We start from the raw sequence: 10,572 nt of genomic DNA, 5'->3' as shown, positions 1-10,572 counted from the left end.
ATTAGGTACAAGTAATCCTTATGGTAAAAGAAACATGTACCTGCTATTTAATTTGTTTAAAAAGTTACTGCCAAGAAATAATTTGTTATTTTAAGAATGCTTGTTGAATCAAGTTACAAAATACTACAGAAAGAAACAAATGCTGTCCCTAAAATCTACCATATAGAAAAATACTTGAATGATGTTAACTATTGTTCTATTACTACAAATATACTGCATGGAACTTCATATTGTTAGTTTTACTAGAACATATTTTGATGTTATACACTGAAAATTTTATAGAATATATTTTTTGTGCAACCAGGGTATTTTTCCCACAGCTGTGTAGAAAAATGAATATAATACACATTTATTATTCTATATCTTTATATTAATTATTGTAAAAGACACCTCCCAGTTTCCAAATACTCATGTAGTTCTTCCCTAAAATGCTCCTTGGTATTCAGTGAATATAACACCAACATAGTTTGAAAAGTTATATTATGAAGAAGCCTGAGAAGTTCCTTTGGAGATACAAGACCCAGGCAAAATTTCATAGCAAACCATCAGACTTGGGAATGTTAAATGTTGTCATGCAAGTTAGTCTGCTGCTTGGGACATACCATTTCTAATACCGACATGCCCAGTTGCATGATTGGTATTCCACATATTCAAGGCAGCATCCTGCTAAGGTGTCTGTGAGGCAGTGGTTGGTTCATAAGCACTTGGGTTCCTACCACCCACACAGTAATAAAGGATGGAATCCTGTACCTGAAAATATAGGTTAACTTCTTCTGATTTAACTTGGCATGGAATTAAATTCTTCCCTACTCATCAAGGTTATTAACATTTGATGTTGAACAAACCCACAGATGTGTGTAAGCTCTCCTCTATTAGAAAACAATAATAGGGATCAGGCGCAAGATTTCAGAGTAGAGAGGGAGCTTGCAGCTATATTCTTGGGGAAGATAGTTTTTATAAATTGGAAAGTGTGCAGATTCGGGCAAGAGTTTTGGGGAAAAGAACAGAGGAAGCTCTACACATATTGGAGAAACAAATTTGACCTATATGGAGGGATTCACATCTCAGGACCCCAGCAGCCAAGAGCCTCCACATCAGAGAGGAGAGTGTGGTGAGACCAGACTGTGGAAGCCAAATCCATGGGTGAAAAAGCTGCAGGAAGAACCTAGAGAGAATCTGACTTGGAACCAATTGGGGGATAGTGTACCCGCCAAACTAGAGGAGAAAAAACAAAGAGGGGGCACATTTTCTCTGTCCAAATCACCCTGAAACTGCATCATGTAAGAAACTGATATAGAACAGGTGCCATTTTGACACATATCACAGCTGTGCTAGCTTGTGTCAGCATCTTGAAAACAGCCAAGCAGAGTATCCTGAGTCTGATGGGAGATTTGGCAGGGGGGTGTGGTGCTTGATACTGTGTGAGGTTTCTGTGCCAGGACTGTGTAAATACTGAGGCTGTGTTGGAGGACTCAGGGTGTTACTGGGACTTTGAGCAGTCACTATGGGAGGCGCCACACACTCAGGGCTCCCTGATTACCAGGCAAGGGTCATTGCTGGAGAATCCAAACTTACACTGAGGACTGCACAGATCCTTTGTGTGGTCTTTGTTGCAGTGCCAAAAAATAATATACCCTCAGGGGCTAGCACCCAGGCATTGGTCTCTTTTGAGGAGAGGAGCTCAGATGAGTCTACACCAACAGACAAGAAGAAACCTACATCTGATAAAAAAAGAAAAAGATTTAAGATGCCAAAATTGGTGTGTCACTTCAGACACACCCTTCACTCTGAAGCAATGAACAGAGCTCCCTAGCTACAAACACCACAAGCCTTTACGTATTTCCTGAAAGCAGACAATCCAGTAATGAATGCAGACATAGTCCACAGGCAAAAACAAAACAAAACAAAAACAGAAAACAATGAGTATCTTCACAAATGCTGAATAACAAGTGCACCAAAGAAGAATAAGACAACATGATGGCCCCCAAAGAACACAACACTACAATACTAGATTGTGAAGATGATGAGATTGAAGAATAACAGAAATAGAATTCAAAATATTGATCACAGGATTGCTTAAAAGTAATCAGAAGAGAGTACACGAACTAATAAAATCTATATATGACATGAAAGAAAATTTCTCACATGAAATTGATATCTTAAGGAGAAATAAAAATGAAATCGTGGAAATGAAGAATTCAATAGAGCAAATTAGAAAATGCAGTGGAATGCCTTAACAATAGAATCTGTGAATCAGAAGAAGGAATATCCAACTTAGAAGACAAAGAAAAGGAAATCACACAGAGAGATCAAACATAAGAAGAAATTAGAAAGTTTAAATACACTGTTGTTAATTTATAGATACTGTCAAATGACCCAACATAAAAGTTCTAGGAATTCCTGAAGTGTTAGAAAGATGGGACATATTAGAAAGCCTTTTTAGTGAAATAATAACAGAAAAATTCCCTAATTTGGAGAAATAAGGGGACATCTAAGTACAAGGCGCACATAGAACTCCAAAAAGTTATGACCAGAAAAGATATTCACTATAATATAATAAAACTTTCCACAGTATACAAAGGCTGTTGATTTTTGTGCATTGATTTTATATCCTGCTACTTTGCCAAACTCTTCGATGAGTTCCAGTAGTCTCTTAGTAGAGTTCTTTGGGTCCCCTAAATAAAGAATCATATCATCTGCAAAGAGGGATAGTTTGAGTTCTTCCTTCCCAATTTGTATCCCTTTAATTTCTTTTTCTTGCCTAATAGCTCTGGCTAAAACTTCCAGAACTATATTGAATAGCAATGGTGAGAGTGGGCATCCCTGCCTGGTACCAGATCTCAGTGGAAATGCTTCCAACTTTTCCCCATTCAATAGGATGTTGGCCATGGGTTTTTCATAAATTGCTTTGATTGTATTGAGGAATGTTCCTTCCATACCCAGTTTGCTTAGAGTTTTCATCATGAAAGGGTGTTGTATTTTATCAAATGTTTTCTCTGCATCTATTGAGACAATCATATGGTTTTCTTCTGCAGTCTGTTAATGTAGTGTATCACGTTGATTGTTTTGCGAACATTGAACCATCCCTGCATACCAGGGATAAATCCCACTTGGTCTGGGTGGATGATCTTTCTGATGTGTTGTTGCATTCTATTGGCCAGAATTTTATTGAGGATTTTTGCATCTATGTTCATCAGGGATAAGATCAATCCCATTCACAATAGCTACAAAAACAATCAAATACCTTGGAATAAACTTAACCAAGGACGTTAAAGATCTCTACGATGAAAATTACAAAACCTTATAGAAAGAAATAGAAGAGGATACGAAAAAATGGAAAAATCTTCCATGCTCATGGATTGGAAGAATCAATATCATCAAAATGTCCATTCTCCCAAAAGGAATTTATACATTCAATTAAATACCAATCAAGATACCAAAGACATTCTTCTCAGATCTGGAAAAAATGATGCTGAAATTCATATGGAGACACAGAAGACCTCGAATAGCCAAAGCAATCTTGTACAACAAAAACAAAGCCAGAGGCATCACAATACCAGATTTCAGGACATACTAAAAGGCAGTTGTTATCAAAACAGCATGGTACTGGTACAGAAACAGAAGGATAGACCAATGGAGCAAAATAGAAACACCAGAAATCAATCCAAACATCTACAGCAAACTTATATTTATCAAAGATCCAAAACCAATCCCTAGAATAGGATAGTCTATTCAATAAATGGTGCTCAGAAAATAGGATTTTCACGTGCAGAAGCATGAAGCAAGACCCATACCTTTCACCTTACACAAAAATTCACTCAACATGGATTAAAGACTTAAATCTACGACCCAAAACCATCAAATTATTAGAGAGCATTGGAGAAACCCTGTAAGATATAGGTACTGGCAAAGACTTCTTGGAAAAGACCCCAGGAGCACAGGCAGTCAAAACCAAAATTAACATTTGGGATTGCATCAAATTGAGAAGTTTCTGTACTTCAAAAGAAACAGTCAGGAAGGTGAATAGGCAACCAACAGATTGGGAAAAAATATTTTCAAACTATGCATAGATAAAGGGTTGCTATAACTAGTACTCCAAAGGTAGTTTTTTCACTTTGTGTTGCTATATGGGGCAAACTGTTGAAATCTTTACCTAATATATACTAAACTGATCTTCTGTATATAAAGAGAATTGAAAATGAATCTTGATGTGAGTGGGAGGGGAGAGGGACCTGGAAAGGGGAGGTTTGCGGGTGGGTGGGAAGTTATGGGGGGGGGAGCCATTGTAATCCATAAGCTGTAATTTGGAAATTTATATTCATTAAATAAAAGTTAAAAAAAACTCAAAAAAACAACTTTCCACAGTAAACACATAAAGAAAAGATTCTCAAAATCTTCACAATTGAAAGACTAGATTTCTTTCAGAGATCTCCAGTTAGACTCAGAGCAGACTTCTCATCAGAAATCCTATAGTCTAGGAGAGAATGTCACTATTATAAATGCAAATGCACCTAATTACAGGGCACCTGGCTATTTAAAATAAATGTTAGAGGATCAAAAGGCAGACATAGATTCAAACACAATAGTAATGGGGGACTTCAATACCCCACACTCAGGAATGGACAGATTCACCAGACAGAAATTCCACAAGGAAACAGTAGAGGTAATCAACACTATGGACCAAATGGATCTAACAGATATCTACAGAAATTTTCATCTTACAGTTCCAGAATACATATTATTCTCAGGAGTGTATGGAACTTTTTCTAGGATTGACCACATACTAGGCCATAAAGCAAACATCAGGAAATTTAAAAAAAAATCAAAAACATACTATGCATCTTCTTACACCACAATGGAATGATGCTGGAAATCAGCAACTCAACAATCTCTAAAACATATGCAAACATATGGAGACTGAACAATATGCTCCTGAATAAACAGTGGGCCACAGAAGAAATCAAAATTGAAATAAAAAAATTTCTGGAAATAAATGAAGACAACAAGAAAATATCAAAACTTATGGAGTACAGCAAAAGCAGTGTTAAGTGGAAAGTTTGAAAAAATTAATCCAAAAAAACAATACAGAAGATCAGCAACATACAGAGCTATTTTTTTTTGAGAAACATAAACAAAATTGACATGTAACTGGGCAACTAACCAAAAAAATATGCAAATAAATAAAATTAGAGATGAAAAAGGAAATGTAACAACAGACACCATAAAAAGAATTACAAGAAAATAATACAAAGAGCTGAATGCCAACAAATTGGAAACATAAATGAAATGGACAGGTTCCTGGAAACATACAACCTAGCTACATTGAGCCATGAATACATAGAAAACTTAATTGTACAAATAACCAAGATGGAAATTGAATCAGTAATAAAGACCCTCTCAATAATGAAAAGCCCAGGTCCTGATGCTTCACTGATGAATTTTAACAGAAATTTAAAAGAGAACTAACATCAATTTTTCTCAAGTTATTCAAAACAATTGAAAGAGAGGGAATCGTCACAAAATCTTTCTATGAAGCCAGCATCATCTTAATTTCTAAACCAGGAAAAAGACACAACAGAAAAAGAAAACTACATACCAATTTCCCTGATGCAAATAGATGCAAAAATCCTCAATAAAATTCTAGTCAGTGTAATCCAACAACACATCTGAAAGATCATTCACCTAGACCAAATGGAATTTATCCTTGGTATGCAAGGATGATTCAATATTCGCAAATCAGGGGGCAGAGCCAAGATGGTGGATAGTGAGGACGTGCGCCATAGTTTGGGAAAATAAAGTTTCATAAAAGTGGAATTACTGTAGCCTCAGGAAAAGACTCAAGAAAAAAACTGCAGAGGAAACACTTCCGGATCTAGTGGATGTGACACAGAGGACCTACAGGGAGCCCACCGCGTGGAAACTCAACCGCGGGAAAGGAGCCGCAGAATCTCGCCAGCGAGGGAACGGGAGGGAGGTAAGACAAAGACAGCAGAAACCCGAGACATTAGGGGGGAAAAGCAGAGGACTCTCTTGTCACTCAATGAGCAAAACAAAGAGCAGGAGCCATTTTACATATCTAAAGTGCAGCCACAAACTCAGTAACTTCGGAATTTGGTGAATCTTGAGAACACATTAAGGGCTGCATAAACTCTTTGTGTGGTCCCAGGGGTAGATCAAATTAATACTCACAGAGGCCAGATTTCAACTACCCTCAATTTCACTCAGCCATTCGGGATTACTTCCCAACTGAGTCAAAAAAAAAAAAAAAGAGAGAGAGAGAGAGAGAGAGCGATCCAGTAAGGAGCAAGGGAGTGAACAATATGGGTGAGTCGCTTTTTGCACAGCCTTAAACCTGAAGAATCAAGCGGAGCTCTCTGGCCACACCCATCACAGCCCCTAAGGATCCATCAAAGCAGAAAGCCCACTTAGAGGCATAGTATAACGAGAAAAAAACACCACAGCAAAAAAAAAAAAAACATAAATTATCTCCAACATGGCAAACAACAAACGTAGAAGCCGAGGTAACAAGAGCAAGGAAGACACTATGATGCCACCAAATGAACAAGACACGCCAATGCAAGATTATGAAGATGAAGAGATAGAGGAAATGCAAGAAGCAGATCTCAAAAAATTGATAAGAACATTAAGAAGTTCTCAAAAAAAATTCTTGAACTACAGAAATCCTTAATGGACAAGATAGAAAATCTCTCTCGTGAAAATGAAATATTAAGGAGGAATCAAAATGAAATGAAATAACTAGTAGAACATGAAACTGTGATAGTGACAAAAAACCACAATGAAATGAAGAACTCAATAGATCAAATAACAAACGCATTAGAAAGCCTTAAAAACAGAATGGGTGAAGCAGAAGAGAGAATATCGGAATTAGAAGACAGAGAACAGGAAAGGAAACAGTCAAACCAAAGAAAAGAAGAAGAAATCAGAAATCTAAAAAATACTGTCAGGAATCTACAGGATACTATTAAAAAACCTAACATTCGGGTTCTAGGAGTTCCTGAAAGCATGGAGAGGGAGAAAGGATTAGAAGGCCTTTTTAGTGAGATACTAGCAGAAAATTTCCCAGGTTTGGAGAAGGAAAAAGACATCCTAGTACAGGAAGCTTATAGAACCCCTAATAAACATGATCAAAAGAGATCCTCACTACGACACGTCGTAATCAAACTCACCACAGTGAAACACAAAGAAAAGATCCTAAAATGTGCAAGAGAGAAACGCCAGATTACTCTCAGAGGATCTCCAATTAGACTTACAGCTGACTTCTCATCAGAAACCCTACAAGCTAGGAGAGAATGGCGAGATATAGCCCAGGTACTAAGAGAGAAAAACTGCCAGCCCAGAATACTATATCCTGCAAAGCTCTCCTTTGTGAATGAAGGTGAAATAAAGACCTTTCACAGCAAACAGAAACTGAAAGAATTTGTCGCCACTCGGCCAGCCCTGCAAAAGATGCTTAAAGATGTCTTACATACAGAAACACAGAAACACGGTAACCAATATGAAAGAAGATAAAGGAAGGAAACCTCACAGCAAAAGATCACAGGAGTCTCAAATCATATATTAGAAAAAATCTTTGGCAAATGACAGGGCACAGTTACTGCTTCTCAATAGTCACATTGAATGTTAATGGCTTGAACTGTCCAGTTAAAAGATACCGATTAGCTGATTGGGTTAAAGAACAAAACCTATCTTTTTGCTGCTTACAAGAAACTCATCTTTCCAACAATGATGCATACAGACTGAAAGTGAAAGGCTGGAAAAATATATACCATGCCAACAGAAATGAAAAAAGAGCAGGCATAGCCATCTTAATATCGGACAACATAAACTTTACCACAAAAATTGTTAGGAGAGACAAAGAGGGGCACTATATAATGATTAAGGGATCCATTCAACAGGAAGATATAACGATTATCAATGTATATGCACCTAATTACAGGGCACCAGCTTATTTAAAAGACTTGTTAAGGGACTTAAAGGGAGACTTAGACACCAATACAATAGTACTGGGGGACTTCAATACTCCACTCTCAGAGATACACAGATCAACAGGACAGAAGATCAACAAGGAGACAGTAGATTTAAATGACACTATAGCCCAAATGGATCGAACAGATATCTATAGAACGTTTCATCCGACATCTAAGGACTTTACATTCTTCTCAGCAGTACATGGAACCTTCTCTAGGATTGACCACATACTAGGCCATAAAGCAAGTCTCAGCAAATTCAAGAGAATTAGAATCATACCATGCAGCTTCTCAGACCACAAAGGAATGAAATTGGAAATTAGCAACTCGGGAATCGCTAGAACACGTGCAAACACATGGAGGTTGAACAACATGCTCCTGAATGAACAATGGGTCATAGAAGAAATTAAAAGAGAAATCAAAAATTGTCTGGAAGTAAATGAGGATAACAGCACAACATACCAAAACCTATGGGATACAACAAAAGCAGTGTTAAGAGGAAAGTTTATATCAATAGGTGCCTACATCAAGAAATTGGAAAGGCACCAAATAGATGAGCTTTCAAGTCATCTCAAGGATCTAGAAAATCTGCAGCAAACCAAACACAAACCCAGTAGGAGAAGAGAAATAATTAAAATCAAAGAAGAAATCAACAGGATTGAATCCAAAAAAAACATTACAAAAAATCAGCCAAACAAGGAGCTGGTTTTTTGAAAAAATAAACAAAATTGACACCCCATTGGCCCCACTAACTAAAAAAAGAAGAGAAAAGACCCAAATCAATAAGATCAGAGATGAAAAGGGAAACGTAACAACAGACACCACAGAAATAAAAAGAATCATCAGAAATTACTACAAGGACTTGTATGCCAGCAAACAGGGAAATCTATCAGAAATGGACAGATTCTTGGACACATACAACCTACCTAAATTGAGCCTGGAAGACATAGAAAACCTAAACAGACCCATAACTGACACAGAAATTGAAACAGTAATAAAGGCCCTCCCAACAAAGAGAAGCCCAGGACCAGATGGATTCACTGCTGAGTTCTCCCAGACATTTAGAGAAGAACTAACTCCAATTCTTCTCAAATATTCAGAGCAATCAAAAAAGAGGGAATCCTCCCAAATTCTTTTTTTAACTCTTATTTAATGAATATAAATTTCCAAAGTACAGCTTATGGATTACAATGGCTTCTTCCCCCCTTAACTTTCCTCCCACCCGCAACCCTCCCCTTTCCCACTCCCTCTCCCCTTCCATTCACATCAAGATTCATTTTCAATTCTCTTTATATACAGAAGATCAGTTTGTATATATTAAGTAAAGATTTCAACAGTTTGCCCCCAAATAGCAACACAAAGTGAAAAATACTGTTGGAGTACTAGTTATAGCATTAAATAACAGTGTACAGCACATTAAAGACAGAGATCCTACATGATATTTTTAAAAAATTGATTAATTCTCCATGCAATTTCCAATTTAACACCAAGTTTTTTTTCATTTTCAATTATCTTTTTTAATTAAACTTTTATTTAATGAATATAAATTTACAAAGTATAGCTTATGGTTTAGAATGGCTTCCCCCCTCACATAACTTCCCTCCCGCCCGCAACCCTCCCCTTTCCCGCTCCCTTTCCCCTTCCATTCATGTAAAGATTCATTTTCAATTCTCTTTATATACAGAAGATCAGTTTAGTATATATTAGGTAAAGATTTCAACATTTTGCCCATATAGCAACATAAAGTGAAAAAACTACCATTGGATTACTAATTATAGCATTAAATAGCAATGTACAGCACATTAAAGACAGAGATCCTACATAATTTTTTTTCAAATTAATTAATTTTCTATGCCATTTCCTTTTTAACACCAGGTTGTTTTTTTTTCTATGAAGCCAGCATCACCTTAATTCCTAAGCCGGAAAAAGATGCAGCATTGAAAGAGAATTACAGACCAATATCCCTGATGAACATAGATGCAAAAATCCTCAATAAAATTCTGGCCAATAGAATGCAACAATGCATCAGAAAGATCATCCACCCAGACCAAGTGGGATTTATCCCTGGTATGCAGGGATGGTTCAACGTTCACAAAACAATCAATGTGATACACCACATTAACAGACTGCAGAAGAAAAACCAGATGATTCTCTCAATAGATGCAAAGAAAGCATTTGATAAAATACAACACCCTTTCATGATGAAAACTCTAAGCAAACTGGGTATAGAAGGAACATTCCTCAATACAATCAAAGCAATATATGAAAAACCCATGGCCAACATCCTATTGAATGGGGAAAAGTTGGAAGCATTTCCACTGAGATCTGGTACCAGGCAGGGATGCCCTCTCTCACCACTGCTATTCAATATAGTTCTGGAAGTTTTGGCCAGAGCTATTAGGCAAGAAAAAGAAATTAAAGGGATACAAATTGGGAAGGAAGAACTCAAACTATCCCTCTTTGCAGATGATATGATTCTTTATTTAGGGGACCCAAAGAACTCTACTAAGAGACTACCGGAACTCATCGAAGAGTTTGGCAAAGTAGCAGGATATAAAATCAATGCACAAAAATCAACAGCCTT

Source organism: Lepus europaeus, chromosome 10 (genome assembly GCF_033115175.1).
Source record: "Lepus europaeus isolate LE1 chromosome 10, mLepTim1.pri, whole genome shotgun sequence".
Taxonomy (NCBI): domain Eukaryota; kingdom Metazoa; phylum Chordata; class Mammalia; order Lagomorpha; family Leporidae; genus Lepus; species Lepus europaeus.
Note: the sequence above shows the minus strand (reverse complement) of the source record.